This window comes from Aquarana catesbeiana, linkage group LG01 (genome assembly GCF_042186555.1).
Source record: "Aquarana catesbeiana isolate 2022-GZ linkage group LG01, ASM4218655v1, whole genome shotgun sequence".
Taxonomy (NCBI): Eukaryota; Metazoa; Chordata; class Amphibia; order Anura; family Ranidae; genus Aquarana; species Aquarana catesbeiana.
Window position 1 is genome coordinate 60305010 of NC_133324.1, and position 17738 is coordinate 60322747.

A 17738-nucleotide genomic window follows, 5' to 3' on the forward strand; every position below is an offset into this window, starting at 1 on the left:
CGCCCAAGTTGTCGAAAAGTTGCGCCCACCACTCAAGAACTCCTCTTTTTTTGGTCACGCCCACACGCTAAGGCCGTTTCCAGGCACCGGCTGAAAGATCCGCCCCCATGGCTCCGAGGGGTGACGTCAGAGCCGAGCTACAGCCTGTCAGCTGCGGACGGGCGATGGAGGCGTCACGTGACTGGGGTGACGCAGCTGTCTGCAGCGACGTGGAGTCATGGCGGCTGTGATCCAGTGAGAGGAGAGAGAGCGGGAGAGACGGTGAGTGGTGCCCACCTACCTACTGACACCTACCTCCGCCTCCATCTCACTGACACCCACCTACCTACTGACACCACCTACCTCCTCCACACTGACATCTACCTCCTCCTCCTCCTCACTGACACCTACCTCCTCCTCCTCACTGCACACTGACACCTACCTCCTCCTCCTCACTGACACCTACCTCCTCCTCCTCACTGCACACTGACACCGACACCTACCTCCTCCTCACTGACACCTACCTCCTCCTCCTCACTGAACACTGACACCTACCTCCTCCTCACTGACACCTACCTCCTCCTCCTCACTGCACACTGACATCTACCTCCTCCTCACTGACACCTACCTCCTCCTCCTCACTGCACACTGACACCTACCTCCTCCTCACTGACACCTACCTCCTCCTCACTGACACCTACCTCCTCCTCCTCACTGCACACTGACATCTACCTCCTCCTCACTGACACCTACCTCCTCCTCCTCACTGCACACTGACACCTACCTCCTCCTCACTGACACCTACCTCCTCCTCCTCACTGCACACTGACACCTACCTTCTTCACACTGACACCTACCTCCGCCTCCATCTCACTGACACCCACCTACCTACTGACACCACCTACCTCCTCCTCACTGCACACTGACACCTACCTCCTCCTCCTCACTGACACCTACCTCCTCCTCCTCACTGACACCTACCTCCTCCTCCTCACTGACACCTACCTCCTCCTCCTCACTGACACCTACCTCCTCCTCACTGACACCTCCCTCCTCCTCCTCACTGCACACTGACACCTACCTCCTCCTCACTGACACCTACCTCCTCCTCTTCACTGCACACTGACACCTACCTCCTCCTCACTGACACCTACCTCCTCCTCACTGACACTTACCTCCTCCTCACTGACACCTACCTCCTCCTCCTCACTGCACACTGACATCTACCTCCTCCTCCTCACTGCACACTGACATCTACCTCCTCCTCACTGACACCTACCTCCTCCTCCTCACTGCACACTGACACCTACCTCCTCCTCACTGACACCTACCTCCTCCTCCTCACTGCACACTGACACCTACCTCCTCCTCACTGACACCTACCTCCTCCTCACTGACACCTACCTCCTCCTCCTCACTGCACACTGACACCTACCTCCTCCTCACTGACACCTACCTCCTCCTCCTCACTGCACACTGACACCTACCTCCTCCTCACTGACACCTACCTCCTCCTCACTGACACCTACCTCCTCCTCCTCACTGCACACTGACACCTACCTCCTCCTCACTGACACCTACCTCCTCCTCCTCACTGAACACTGACACCTACCTCCTCCTCACTGACACCTACCTCCTCCTCCTCACTGCACACTGACATCTACCTCCTCCTCACTGACACCTACCTCCTCCTCCTCACTGACACCTACCTCCTCCTCCTCACTGCACACTGACATCTACCTCCTCCTCACTGACACCTACCTCCTCCTCCTCACTGCACACTGACACCTACCTTCTTCACACTGACACCTACCTCCGCCTCCATCTCACTGACACCCACCTACCTACTGACACCACCTACCTCCTCCTCACTGCACACTGACACCTACCTCCTCCTCCTCACTGACACCTACCTCCTCCTCCTCACTGACACCTACCTCCTCCTCCTCACTGACACCTACCTCCTCCTCCTCACTGACACCTACCTCCTCCTCCTCACTGACACCTCCCTCCTCCTCCTCACTGACACCTCCCTCCTCCTCCTCACTGACACCTCCCTCCTCCTCCTCACTGCACACTGACACCTACCTCCTCCTCACTGACACCTACCTCCTCCTCTTCACTGCACACTGACACCTACCTCCTCCTCACTGACACCTACCTCCTCCTCACTGACACCTACCTCCTCCTCACTGACACCTACCTCCTCCTCACTGACACTTACCTCCTCCTCACTGACACCTACCTCCTCCTCCTCACTGCACACTGACATCTACCTCCTCCTCCTCACTGCACACTGACATCTACCTCCTCCTCACTGACACCTACCTCCTCCTCCTCACTGACACCTACCTCCTCCTCCTCACTGACACCTACCTCCTCCTCCTCACTGCACACTGACACCTACCTCCTCCTCACTGACACCTACCTCCTCCTCACTGACACCTACCTCCTCCTCACTGACACTTACCTCCTCCTCCTCACTGCACACTGACATCTACCTCCTCCTCACTGACACCTACCTCCTCCTCCTCACCGCACACTGACACCCACCTCCTCCTCACTGACACCCACCTCCTCCTCCTCACTGCACACTGACATCTACCTCCTTCTCACTGACATCTACCTCCTCCTCCTCACTGCACACTGACATCTACCTCCTCCTCACTGACACCTACCTTCTCCTCCTCACTGACACCCACCTCCTCCTCACTGACACCCACCTCCTCCTCACTGACACCCACCTCCTCCTCACTGACACCCACCTCCTCCTCACTGACACCCACCTCCTCCTCACTGACACCCACCTCCTCCTCACTGACACCCACCTCCTCCTCACTGACACCCACCTCCTCCTCACTGACACCCACCTCCTCCTCACTGACACCCACCTCCTCCTCACTGACACCCACCTCCTCCTCACTGACACCCACCTCCTCCTCACTGACACCCACCTCCTCCTCACTGACACCCACCTCCTCCTCACTGACACCCACCTCCTCCACACTGACATCTACCTCCTTCTCACTGACACCCACCTCCTCCTCCTCACTGACACCCACCTCCTCCTCCTCACTGACACCCACCTCCTCCTCCTCACTGACACCCACCTCCTCCTCCTCACTGACACCCACCTCCTCCTCCTCACTGACACCCACCTCCTCCTCCTCACTGCACACTGACACCTACCTCCTCCTCCTCACTGCACACTGACACTTACCTCCTCCTCTCTGTACACTTACCTCCTGCTCACTGACACTTACCTCCTGCTCACTGCACACTGACACCTAGCTCCTCCTCACTGTACACTGACATCTACCTCCTCCTTCTCCTCACTGACACCTACCTCCTCACTGCACTTTATACTGACATCTAGTTACCTACCCAAATTGACATTGTGTACGGACACCTACCTCCTCTGCACTGCAGTTCACACTGACTCTTATACACCTCCATGGGGAGGAGGTAGGTGTCATTTGACCTGCTGTTGTCGTCCTTCTGACCTTCTTTCCCACCAGTGGGAGCTGGCCTTCCCTTCCCTTCTCTGCCATGTGATTGGCTTTCAGAAAACACATCTAAACCTTGTCTGTCTGCCCATATTGGCACCATATCCAATGGAGCATTTGCATTTTGCAGAGTAGTGTAGAGCAGGGACTGGCCAGAGAGAAAGTTGGTCGGATTAAACATGTATTGCCATGAATGTGAACTACTCATTCCTTTTTTTTATGTAAAAGGTGCACAGCCGTGTGCAGGGGGTCATCCAGATATTTTGGCTTTCACTGTAATCACGTGATGGGAAATCCACATTACCGCGTCCCTATCCTAAACAGAGACCGGCAGCTGTCATTGACCGTGTGGTCACACTGCTGGGGCAGCTAATAGGTTGGCTGTACACATAAATATGGAAGCTTGGCATTAAGGACCGCTGCTGCGCTGCCACATACATGTGTACGGATGGTAAAGGGTTACTGAACCTGCACAAGGCAGACCTTTCACTTCTAATGGGCTGCCATTGCACTGCAGTGCAGCATTGTTTACAACACAGTGTACCGCAACACACCAACCATGGAGCTAAACACAAGTACATTGTGTTACATTTCACACACCGTGCGTCTCTGAATGACTACAACCAATCACGGGCATTGTGGAAAACCGCATGACTTAGCATTATCACAGCGCAGTAATGGTGAATGGGCCATTTAACCAGAACTTCGCTTTAAACAAAAATGTTTCTAATAGTTAAAAGGTAAGTTCACCTTTTCATAAAAAGGTGAACTAACATTAAATATCCTGGAACATCTCTGGACCCTACCGCACAAAATATCTGCGAGTATCCATCATAATGCACAGCGGCGTGACCATGCCGACCAATGAGAAGTGCATCTGAGGCTGAAAGGTGTCCTAGAATAACGAATCACTCCTCATTGGTCAGTCACAGTCTTGTGGTTTCTCTGACCAATGAGTGTGTGCCATTGTGAGCAGTATGATGGATGCTCACTCCGGGTCTGTGTACTACAGTATACAGGCCACTACAGCAGCAGCGCTGGGTCTGGAGAAGTGGTCAGAATTTTTGGGAGTCTGTTAAAGGGGTTGTAAAGGTGTTTTTTTTTTTTTTTTAAAAATAACAAACATGTTATACTTACCTTCACTGTGCAGCTCGTTCTGCACAGAGTGGCCCCGAACCTGGTCTTCTGGGGTCCCTCGGCGGCTGTTTCAGCTCCTCCCCGCAAGCATTTACCACCTTCATGCGAGCTCCCTCGCACGGTGGTGAGTGCTTGCGGGCGCGCTCCCGTGATACAGCCGGCGGCTATAGACGCTCGCTGTATCACTCGGCCCCGCCCCCCGGCGCGCCGCGTCATCGGATGTGATTGACAGCAGCGCGAGCCAATGGCTGCGCTGCTTTCAATCCATCCACTGCAGCCAATCAGCGACCAGGCTGAGCTGCAATGAAGCTGCCGAGGACGAGGAGCGAAGATTCGAGGCGTCAGGTAAGTAAAACGGGGGGGCTGGGGGCGGCGGTACTGTCAAAAGTTTTTTCACCTTAATGCATAGAATGCATTAAGGTGAAAAAATTTTTACCTTTACAACCCCTTTAACCTTTTTCATTTTTCTTGAAAAGGTGAACTTGCCCTTAAAGTACGGTGAGGGGGGGAAAAAGTGTTTGATCCCCTGCTGATTTTTTTACGTTTGCCCACTGACAAAGAAATGATCAGTCTATAATTTTAATGGTTGGTTTCAAGTGAGAGACAGAATAACAACAACAAAAAAATCCAGAAAATGTATTTCAAAAAGTTTATAAATTGATTTGCATTTAATGAGTGAAATAAGTATTTGATCCCCTATCAATCAGCAGGTTTTCTGGCTCCCAGGTGTCTTCTGTACAGGTACTGAGCTGCGATTAGGAGCACTCTCTTAAGTCCTATACACACTATCATATTTTCTGCTGATGTTTTCCTTAAGATTTACCAAAACCATATAATATGAGGTCAAACCTTAGGAGTTTCAATTTGTATGCAATCAGGCAGGCCCTTGTACTACATGGTTTTGGTAAATCTGAAGACAAAAATCAGCAGAAAATCTGATAGTGTGTATGGGGCTTTAAAGGTAGTGCTCCTAATCTCAGCTTGTTACCTGTATAAAAGACACCTGTCCATGGAAGCAATCAGATTCCAATCTCTCCACCATGGCCAAGACCAAAGAGCTGTCCAAGGATGTCAGGGACAAGATTGTAGACCTACACAAGGCTGGAATGGGCAAAACCATCGCCAAGCAGCTTGGTGAGAGGGTGACAACAGTTGGTGCGATTATTCGCAAACGGAAGAAAAACAAAATGGTGAGGAATCAACCCTACACGGGAGAACCAACTACACAGGAGAACCTTGTCAATGACCTCAAGGCAGCTGGGACCATATTCACCAAGAAAACAATTGGTAACACACTACGCAGTGAAGGACTGAAATCCTGCAGCGCCGTAAGGTCCTCCTGCTCAAGAAAGCACATGTACAGGATCGTCTGAAGTTTGCTAATGAACATCTGAAGGATTCAGAGGAGAACTGGGTGAAAGTGTTGTGGTCAGATGAGACCAAAATCAAGCTCTTTGGCATCAACTCAACTCACTGCGTTTTGGAGGAGGTGGAGGAATGCTGCCTATGACCCCAAGAACACCATCTCCACCGTCAAACATTATGCTTTGGGTGTGTTTTTCTGCTAAGGGGACAGGACAACTTCACTGCATTCAAGGGACAATGGACGGGGCCATGTACTGTCAAATCTTGGGTGAGAATCTCCTTTTCTCAGACAGGCCATTGAAAATGGGTCATGGATGGGTATTCCAGCATGACAATGACCCAAAACACACTGCCAAGGCAACAGAGGAGTGGCTCAAGAAGCGCATTAAGGTCCTGGAGTGGCCTAGCCAGTCTCCAGACCTTAATCCTGTAGAAAATATGTGGAGGGAGCTGGAGGTTCAATTTTCCAAACGTCAGCCTCGAAACCTTAATGACTTGGAGAGGATCTGCAGAGAGGAGTGGGACAAAATCCCTCCTGAGATGTGTGCAAACCTGGTGGTCCACTACAAGAAACATCTGACCTCTGTGATTGCCAACAAGGGTTTTGTTACCAAGTACAAGTCATATTTTGTGAAGGCGTGAAATACTTATTTCACTCATTAAAATGCAAATCAATTTATACCTTTTTTGAAATGTGTTTTTCTGGATATTTTTGTTGCTCTTCTGTCTCTCACTGTTAAAATAAACCTAACCATTACATTTATAGACTGATCATTTCTTTGTCAGTGGGCAAACTGTAGCTCCTACTATTTGATGAGCCCTGTGGTGGTGTGATTTCTTTTTGTGCTCTGGTGATTTTGGTAGTTCTGCTTTGGTTGCACTTTGATACATGGTATAGAGCAGCGGTCCCCAACCTTTTTTACACTGAGGACTGGCTGCGTGAAAGGAAAATTATGCCAAGGCCCGTGGGGGCCACCGTCGCCTGCCAACAGATGCAGCTTATCACTTGCCCGGTTGGGGCTTGTCACTTGCCAGGTTGGGGCTTGTCACTTGCCAAGTGAGGGTGGAACAGTGGTGATGCAGGGCATGCAGTGAGCGATATCATCTGTCTGTTCGCCCGCCTGAAACTCAGTGTAGTGTTCCTGGCCGGCTGTGAGGACTGGACGGTGGTGCGGGGCGGGTGGTGAGAGATGACGTCCTCTCTCTGCTCGCACGCAGCACCTGAGACAGTGCTGTTTTTGCGGCCGGCTGTGAGGGCGGAACAGCTGTGATGCGGGGCAAGAGGTGATGTTATCTCTCTGCTCACCTGCCGCCGTCGAACCTCTGACAGTGCAGCCTTGGCAGCGGCCCGTCTGCAAACAGGCTGTGGCCCGGGGGTTGGGGGCCCCTGGTATAAGGACAGAGGTTTGGATAAGAGATTGTATTATTTTACAGCTGACCAAACACCTTGAAGCATGGGTGCTCAACCTGTGGCCCTCCAGCTGTTGCAAAACTACAAGTCCCCTGAGGCATTGCAAGGCTGACAGTCACAAGCATGACTCCCAAAGGCAGAGGCATGATGGGAATTGTAGTTTTGTGACAGGTTGAGCACCCATGCCTTAAAGTGAAAAATGTCACATAATGGTGATTAAATACTACCAAAAGAAAGCTCTATTTGTGTGAAAAAATGATAAAAATTTCATATGAGAACAGTGTTGCATGACTGCGCAATTGTCATTCAAAGTGTGAGAGCGCTGAAAGATGGCCTGGGCAGGAAGGGGTAAAAGTGCCCAGTAGGCAAGCGGTTAAAGGAGAATTATACATTCAGATTATAACATGTATAACCAGCTTTGAAGAACAAGGAATACTCAATGAATATTTCTGCCAATAGTCTCTTGGAGTATTGGAGGGTCCTTTATAGTAGAACTATAGGCAGGCTGAATGTCTCACAGACATCAATAATAACCTGACAGGGGTTCCAACCCTTCCAAACACTAAACACAAAAAAGTCTTTCTTTTGCTCTTCTGCAGGCGGTATTAGTGTAAAGTAGTAATAATTCTGAATGGTAAGTAGTATAGAACGATTATGCGTGTCCCGCTGCCTAGACTGACCAGGGGTGGTCCGAAGAAAGCTCGGTGGAAGGCGCGTGATCTAACGCATGAATCAAAGTGATATAGTTCATTCATGAACAAAGTAGATGAGTACAAAGAAATTACTACGAATTCATAAAAACTGGGTTACAAGATATTCATTTAAAAATTAAATATGCCCATACAAGGGCAAATACTCAAGGTAGGCTAACGCGTTTCGAGGTTTTCCCTCTTCATCAGAGCCTTGGAGAGAAAAAGAAAGTCTGTAGGATGTGGTAGATACACATGAAGAGGAATGGCTGATTAGATGTATCACATAGTGGGTGATGTATTCTCCTTTACTTTAGTGCACAGGTGTCAAACACAAGGCTCACTGGCCGAATCCGGCCCTCCAGGCCATTTCATGTGGCCCTCGCACCTCTCCAGCTGCAGGAGAGCTCCAGCCCTCCTCTGGTCCTCCTCCAGACCCCTACTTTCTGCTTTCAAGCAATGCATCCAGCTTCTTCCCAGCAGCAGCATAAGGAAGGGGGGTGCACTGGTATGTTAGAGAGAGTAGGGGACTCAACTTCTGATGGTGGGGTGGCTCTTGACATTTAATATAAGGGGAGGGGATGCGCTGGACATCTAATCCTTACAGATAGAACCGGCCCCCTTTGAGGACAATCATGGTGCTGATGTGACCCACGATGAAATTTGAGTTTGACACCCCTACTCTAGAGGTATCCACATCACAACGCTCTAGATGAGATAAATACCAAATGTATGTATAATTAAGGTTCTAGTAGAAGGCACATGTATACAAAGTGTTTAAATTATACATTGTAATTACAGACAAGCGACGTATAAAAAAAAAATGTTAAAACATTAGAACATTGAGTCATTGAGGTATTGAAGCATTAAGGCATTAAAAGCCATTAGAAACCATTAAAAACCATTAGGAGCTAAAAATTATTATTTTAAAAGTGTTACTAAAAAATACTCAAAGTATTCGAGCCGTGAACCAATAAAACCGTAAGCCATTAGCTCTGCTTGCTATAGTGGGGTCACTAAAACACAGTTGTAGTTTAGACACAGGTGTATGTGTGTGTGTATGTATATGTGTGTGTATATATATATATATATATATATATATATATATATATATATATATATATTAAAATTGCTCATTATGGTTTTTAATGCTTCAATGACTCAATGTTCTAATGTTTTACAATTTTCTATACGTCTCTTGTCTGTAATTATAATGTATCATTTCAACACTTTTTGTATACATGTGCCTTCTACTAGAACCTTAATTATACACACATACATTTTGGTATTTTTTTTTTATCTAGAACGTTGTGATGTGGATACCTCTAGACTAGAGTAAAGGAGAATACATCACCCACTATGTGATACATCTCCTAATCAGCCATTCCTCTTCATGTGTATCTACCACATCCTACAGACCTTCTTTTTCTCTCCAAGGCCCTGATGAAGAGGGAAAACCTTGAAACGCGTTAGCCTACCTTGAGCATTTGCCCTTGTATGGGCATAATTTAATTTTTAATGAATATCTTGTAACCCAGTTTTTATGAATTCTCAGTAATTTCTTTGTACTCATCTACTTTGTTTATGAATAAACCATATCACTTTGATTCATGCATTAGATCACGCGCCTTCCACCCTCTTTTTTCCACTTACCTTCCAAACACTATCCCGAACTCCAAGGAACGTTTTGGCCTCATTCTTACAAGTCCCCTGCGTTTGGTTTATTTAGGCCCCTTTCACACGGGGCGGATTTGTCCAAGCGGAATCTGCCTGCTCCGTGGGGGATGTCTCCGCTGAGGAGGGGGATGACAGGTCCTGTCCGTTCCGCTGTGCAAATCGGTCAAGGATGGAGCTCTCCTCTATGGGGCAGTCGGATGGAAACAGACTGCATCTCCGTTTCCATCCGATTGTCATCCGATCCGACCTGCTGGATGGATGCCGAACGTATCGCCATGCGTCTGTTTTCAGCAGATTTTGTCGGATCAGATGGCAGGTGGGTGTTGGCTGACATCAGCCTCCCCATAGAGGACAATGGGTGGCCGGATTCGGCCCGCAGGCCTTGTGTTTGACACATGTGATGGCCCTTTCCTGCCCAGCCTGACTGTCCCTGGACCACCTATTTTTTTATCTTTCAGTCATGGAAGTTCAGCATCACGAGTGGGTGTTACTTTAGGTCATGGGTGCTCAACCTATGACCCTCCAGCTTCTGCGAAACTACAAATCCCATGAGGCATTGCAAAGCTGGCCGATCCAAGACTCCCAAAGCCAGAAGCATAATGGGACTTGTAGTTCCGCAACATCTAGAATGCCACATGTTGAGCACCCCATGCTTTAGGTGGTTTACATGCAAGTAAAGCCTGACTAGGAACTTCCATTCCTCTGACTGACATCCACCCCTTGTTATATTTTTATAACTCATCCCAAGAGCCAGTCCACTGCTTGCATCAGGGCTGAGGAATTTTGAAAACTGAAGCAGGGTGCTGTTATGTTTTCAGCTATATACAGCACCCTGTCAGTCCCTTCCACTAGCTATGATCTGATTGAATTGCATAGAGAAGCACGAAGACCTAGTGATGTCACTTGGTCTAAAATAAGCTATGTTAAAGAGGGAAGGTTTAGTTTAATTTGAAATGTTGGAGGGGTGGGGGCAAAATATAGGCAGATTACACTTGTGGATTTAAAAAAATGACCCCTCCAAGTTTGAAGTTGAAAAAAATGACCCCTCCAATGGGGTCCCCCCCCACGTTGCATGAGATAAATGCTTGTTTTGTCTTGGAGGAAAATAGGAATTAGGGCTGGGGAAAAAATCGATTTGAATCAAGTTAAGAGGTCAAAGCGATTCAAATTTTCAGCAAATCGATTTTTTTTTTTTTTTCTTTTCACCAGGACCGGCGCTGACACCACGCCGGTCCTGAGGAGCTGTGGGAAGGAGTTTTTAGGTGAGGAAGTGGCTTCAGCCTAGTCCGCGAGGCCGGACGGCGCGGACTAGGCTGAAGCCGCGGCCTCGCCCTAAAACTTCTGCCCGCAGCTCCTCAGGACCGGCGTGGTGTCTATCAAAAAAAAAAAAAAAAAAAATTGGAATCGTGAATCGAGTTTTTTTTTTTTAATTCGCAGATTATCGCCCAGCTCTAATAGGAATCCACTATTATCGCCTTATTCCTCGATCTCATTGTTTCCTACCAGCTGCACAAATGGACCCCTTAAAGGGGTTGTAAAGGTTCGCGTTTTTTCACCTTAATGCACTCTATGCATTAAGGTGAAAAAACATTCGACAATACCGCCCCCCCCCCCCCGTTTTACTTACCTGAGCCCCTAAACTTGCTGCGCTCGCCCCCGATGTCCTCTTCGCCACACAGCCTGGCCGTTGATTGGCTAGAGTGAATTGATTGAAAGCAGCGCAGCCATTGGCTCGCGCTGCTGCCAATGATGCGGCGCGCCGGGGGGCAGGGCAGAGTGATACAGTAAGCGGCTATAGCCACCGGCTGTATCACGGGAGTGCGCCCGCAAGAACTAACCACCATGAGAGCGAGCTTGCATGAAGGTGGTTCTTGCGGGGGGAGCCGAGACAGCCACCGAGGGACCCCAGAAGACCAGGATTGGGGCCACGCAAAATGAGCTGCACAGTGGAGGTAAGTATAACATGTTTCTTATATAAAAATAAAAATTTGCCTTTACAACCCCTTTTTAAACTGCTTCTCTTCACTGCTCCAATAGTTGTCGCCCTCTGACATCATCACATACAATACAGGACCAGCTGTCCAGCATTGTAAGTGAGAATGCCAAGGGGCCTGTCCACAACTTGGAGCATCACAGAGAAAGGAGTGGCAGCTCTTAGGAAAGCGATGGAGAAGATACATATAGGGGGAGATTTACTAATACTGGTGCAGACAAAATCTGGTGCAGCTGCTCATGGTAGCTAATCAGCTTTTAACTTCAGCTTCTTCAGTTAGGATTTGGCAAAGCCTGGAAGCTGATTGGTTACTATGCAGAGCTGCACCAGCTTCTGTCTGCATCAGTTTTAGTAAATCTCCCCCATGGTTTGTTTTTTTTTTTTTTTTTTTTTTTTTCTCTGTTCCCCCCTAAACAAAACTAGGCTGGGGGAGCCCCACTGCAAGGAACATTATTTTTTTATTTCTGGAGTTCAACTTTAAAGAAAAAAAAAAACACACAGAGGTGTTCCTTATCTTTATGTGAATTGATTTTGCAGTATATACTGTATGTTCATATTTATCCAGAACACATGTATCAAACACAAGGCCCCGTGGCAAAATCTGGCCCTCCAGGCCATTTCATGTGGCCCTCGTACCTCTCCTGCAGTGGCGGCATCCTCCTCCTCTTGGCCCCCACCTTGTCCCAGCAGTTGGGAGCAGAGAGGACAGAACTCTTCCACCAGATCCTGCACTTCTCCGTGCAGCTGCAGCACCCCCTCATCTCAGACTGGCAGTTGACTCCAGCCCTCTTTTGGTCCTCCTCCAGACCATGCACTGTCTGCTTCCCAGCTCTGCCCCCCAGCTACCTCCTGGCGGCAGCAGCACAAGGTGGGGTGGGGTGGGGGGTGGTGCACTGTTATGTACAGTAAGGGGTGGTGGTTGACTCTTGACTTCTGATGGTGTGAGTGCTCTGGGCATCCAGCATCTAGTTTTACAGATACAATTGGCCCTTTGAGGGCAGCCATAATGCTGATTCGGCCCGTGATCAAATTTGAGTTTGACACCCCTGATCTATAATGATGTGCATGTACACTATGATGTTAAGTATTGGGACGCCTGCCTTTACACGCACATGAACTTTAATGACATCCCAGCCTTAGTCCGTAGGGTTCAATATTGAGTTGGCCCACCCTTTGCAGCTATAACAGCTTCAACTCTTCTGGGAAGACTGTACACAAGGTTTAGGAGTGTGTCTATGGGAATGTTTGACCATTCTTCCAGAAGCACATTTGTGAGGTCAGGCACTGATGTTGGACGAGAAGGCCTGGCTTGCAGTCTCTGCTCTAATTCATCCCAAAGTTCTATCAGTTTGAGGTCAGGACTCTGTGCAGGCCAGACAAGTTCCTCCACCCCAACCTCGCTCATCCATGTCTTTATGGACCTTGCTTTGTGCACTGGTCCAAATCATTTGGTGGAGGGGGGATTATGGTGTGAGGTTGTTTTTCAGGGGTTGGGCTTGGCCCCTTAGTTCCAGTGAAGGGAACTTTTTAAGCATCAGCAAACCAAGATATTTTGGATAATTTCATGCTCCCAACTTTGTGGGAACAGTTTGGGGATGGCCCCTTCCTGTTCTAACATGACTGTACACCAGTGCACAAAGCAAGGTCCATAAAGACATGGATGAGCGAGTTGGGGGTGGAAGAACATGAATGGCCTGCACAGAGTCCTGACCTCAACCTGATGGAACACCTTTGGGATGAATTAGAGCGGAGACTGCGAGCCAGGCCTTCTCGTCCAACATCAATGCCTGACCTCACAAATGCGTTTCTTGAAGAATGGTCAAACATTCCCATAGACACACTCCTAAACCTTGTGGACGGCCTTCCCAGAAGAGTTGAAGCTGTTATAGCAGCAAAGGGTGGGCCAACTCAATACTGAACCCTACGGACTAAGACTTTATTAAAGTTCATGTGTGTGAAGGCAGGCGTCCCTATACTTTTGGTACTATAGTACTGTGTATATGTATGTGTGTGTGTATATATATATATATATATATATATATATATATATATATATATATATATTATAGTTACATTTAAAGAACCCATTCATAAGGAAGGTAAACTGGGAAGGCTTGGAAGGTGTTTTTCAGAGCCTGCCATGCATCACCCCCCCAACCAACCTCCAGTTATGATAGTTTAGCAATGCATGTGCTGTGCTAACCTGTACTAAGGTATTTATTTCAGTGCCATAAATCCCCCCCTCCCCCACCAGAAGTGATGGCATGTCCTGGACAGGATGTCTTGGCCCCCAAAGGACCTTTACATAGTAGGTGAGGTTGAAAAAAGACACAAGTCCATCAAGTCCAACCTATGTGTGTGATTATATGTCAGTATTACATTGTATATCCCTGTATGTTGTGGTCGTTAAGGTGCTCATCTATTCTTGAAGCTATCAATGCTCCCCGCTGAGACCACCGCCTGTGGAAGGGAATTCCACATCCTTGCTGCTCTTACAGTAAAGAACCCTCTACATAGTTTAAGGTTAAACCTCTTTTCTTCTAATTGTAATGAGTGGCCACGAGTCTTGCTAAACTCCCTTTTGCAGAAAAGTTTTATCCCTATAGTGGGGTCACCAGTACAGTATTTGTATATTGAAATCATATCCCCTCTGAAGCGTCTCTTCTCCAGAGAGAATAAGTTCAGTGCTCGCAACCTTTCCTCATCACTAAGATCCTCCAGACCCTTTATTAGCTTTGTTGCCCTTCTTTGTACTCGCTCCATTTCCAGTACATCCTTCCTAAGGACTGGTGCCCAGAACTGGACAGCATACTCCAGGTGCGGCCGGACCAGAGTCTTGTAGAGCGGGAGAATTATCGTTTTATCTCTGATCCCCTTTTTAATTCATGCCAATATTCTGTTTGCTTTGTTAGCAGCAGCTTGGCATTGCATGTCATTGCTGAGCCTATCATCTACTAGGACCCCCAGGTCCTTTTCCATCCTAGATTCCCCCAGAGGTTCTCCCCCCTGTGTATAGATTGCATTCATATTTTTGCCACCCAAATGCATTATTTTACATTTTTCTACATTGAACCTCATTTGCCATGTAGTCGCCCACCCCATTAATTTGTTCAGATCTTTTTGCAAGATTTCCACATCCTGCGGAGAAGTTATTGCCCTGCTTAGCTTAGTATCATCTGCAAATACAGAGATTGAACTGTTTATCCCATCCTCCAGATCGTTTTTGAACAAATTAAACAGGATTGGTCCCAGCACAGAACCCTGGGAACACCATGACTACCTGGAATGGGTCCCACCTCGCTGTTGTGGTGCTTATGTCTGATGTGTTGCTGTCATTGGAATGAAGATTGCCAAGCTTTTAAAGCTTTACAAAAATCAAAGTGATATTGTTCATCTATGACTTGCTCGGCTGGCAGTCGTCAGAGATGGCCTACAGACATACGAGTGAATTTTGTGTAAACATTGTCTGTATATGGAGGCATCTTAGAGTAGTTCTAAAGTCTTACATTTTTCACCTTAATGCATTATGTAGAAAAAACTTTCTGTTGAAGAGGGTTTCCCTCCCCCTTGTACTTACCTGAGCCCGATCTCAAACCAGAGCTGTCCACGTGTAGTGGCTCCTCCCGGCTCTCTCCCTCCTCACTGGACAGATTGATAGCAGTGGGAGCCATTGGCTTCTGCTGCTCTCAATCAAATCCCTATGATGAGGTGTGAGGCCTAGCCCTGCTCTCGGGGTCTATGGGCGCAGGCAGTGGGGCTCAGGAGCCAGCCTACCCGAGTGCCCCCCTCAGATTTCTACGGGGGCACTTGCCAAAGAAGGGGGAGCCAGGAGCACCCAAGAAAACAGCATTGAGGCTGCTCTGTGCCAAACCACTGCATGGAGAAGGCAAGTATAACAGGTTTGTTTAAAAGAAGAAGAGAGAAAAAAAAATTATATATATATATATATATATATATATATATATATATATATATATATATATATATATACATGGGTTTATATAGCGCCAACAGTTTACGCAGCGCTTTACAATATAAAAGGGAGACAATATAGTTATAATACAATAAAATACAAGAGGATTTATGGGGCCCTGCTCAGAAGAGCTTACAATCTAATAGGGTGGGGTAGGTGGTAAAAAAGGTTGTAACTGTGGGGAATGAGCTGATGGAAGTGGTAAAAGATTAGTTAGAGACGTGATAGGCTTTCCTGAAGAGATGAGTTTTCAGGGATCGCCTGAAGGTAGCAAGAGTAGGGGATAGCCGGACAGATGGAGGTAGTGAGTTCCAGAGGAGGGGAGAGGCTCTGGGGAAATCCTGGAGACCAGCATGAGAGGAGGAGACGAGAGAGCATATATATTTGGAAGCTTTACAAGCACTAAAAAAATATAAGTGACGGAGGCCAAGTTTAAAGCTGAGCTCTGGAATATGCAAATATTGTCTAAATACATTTCTTATAAGTATTCTTCCTTGAGGTCTTGGTGTGCTTTGTGTATTTCTTCCAGATCTGTGCAGTAATCCAGTGTGAGACTTTCTTCCTGTAATAAAGACCGCTCACTGCTGCTCTCTCTTCTTGTGCAGGGTGACAGGTCTTGTCTCCGCCCCCTCTTAGTTTTCTGCAGGCAGCTTGTAGTAGGTGGGGCCTGCCATGGCCCCTCCCACAGCCTGGCGCTCTGTTTTACAAAATAATATCTGGCTTTGTGCACACAAACTAGATTTATATACTTTGTGACTATTGAGAATTACATTTTATGAGGTTTTTTTTTTTGCATTTTAGTTCAACTTCATGGTGGAAATTAATCGTTTAAGCAATGCATGTAAAAGATGTCCGCTTAGTAGTGCAGCATAACAGACAGGGCGATTGAAAATCAAATATTGTCTGAAATTTTGCCTCTGTTTCAAGCTAACTGAGGACCCTCCAAGCAGTGTTGCTCAAGGAAGGGATGTTTGTTTTTTGTTTTTTTTCCCTCCAAAATAATGTGATTTGGTTTATTACTCTGCCATGTTGTATAAATTTTATTTCCTGGTAAAGTTAATTCCTTTAGCACACGCAGATGGATGCCATCTGGGCCTGGTGCATCATTACATTTTTGACTAAATTTATAATCCACACAGCAAAACATAAAGATAAAATACAAATATGGGAGCCGTTTGCCTCTTAAAGAATTTGTATTTCTGTTCATCCAGTTCTAAGATTTACATTTAAAGCGGAGTTCCACCCAAAAGTGGAGCTTCCGCTGATCTGCTGCCAGGTTTGGCACCTTTCATGGGGGAACGGGTACCCTTCCCCACTTCCAGGAGGCAGTGCCATCCCTCAGATGTTTGGCCCCCCCGCCAAGTAGAAAGCGCAGCACGCTTCACGCACGCGCAGTAGGGAACGGGCTGTGTAGACGAAAGACTTCACTGCCGGTTTCCCTTACCGGGAATGGTGGCGGCAGCACCGGGGAGTTGATCAGAAAATCGGCTGTGGCATTAACACACCAAACACAGAAGCAAACGCACATTTTAGCATTTGAAAAAACGAATGGCAAATGCTGCAAAATGCACGGTAAAAAAAAAACACACAACCCACAAAACGCCAACATGTTCCATAAGCCACATATAGCACAGCTCATTTAAATCAGCAGGCTGCCCTATGCGTGTCACAGAAAAAAACGAGACACAAAACGTTTGCTGCCACTATGCTAGATGTGAATGGGGCCTGTAAGTGAAACAATGAGGCTTCATTCACTACTGTGCATTTCCTTGCATCGCAGAAATGCGCTGCTCCAACTATCGCAGTAAAAAATGCACCAAGCTCCACTCTTAAAAAAAAAAAAAAAAAAAAAAAAAAAGTTCTGAAGCTTCTTTGGGGCGATTGCTGTGTGTAGGGCAACACATTCAGGTGGATGCTCCAAAACACCCCCCCCCCCCCACCGCTTTAAAAAAAATTAAAAATTAAATAAAACCACATGGGAATGCGAGTTGCCGCTATGCAGCGATGT

General features: G+C 47.5%; 1 protein-coding gene across 3 annotated transcripts in view; it reads left to right on the forward strand.

The window, feature by feature from the left end:
• Window positions 1-87: 87 nt before the first annotated feature.
• DYM (dymeclin) overlaps window positions 88-17738 on the forward strand; it is a 566463-nt gene continuing 548812 nt past the window's right edge. Inside the window, exon 1 of one of the 3 annotated variants that reach the window (XM_073619238.1) lies at window positions 88-261. The gene's annotated coding sequence lies outside the window, so the exon portion shown is untranslated. The remainder of the gene's footprint in view (window positions 262-17738) is intronic. The other 2 variants (XM_073619231.1, XM_073619222.1) reach the window with 2 other exon arrangements.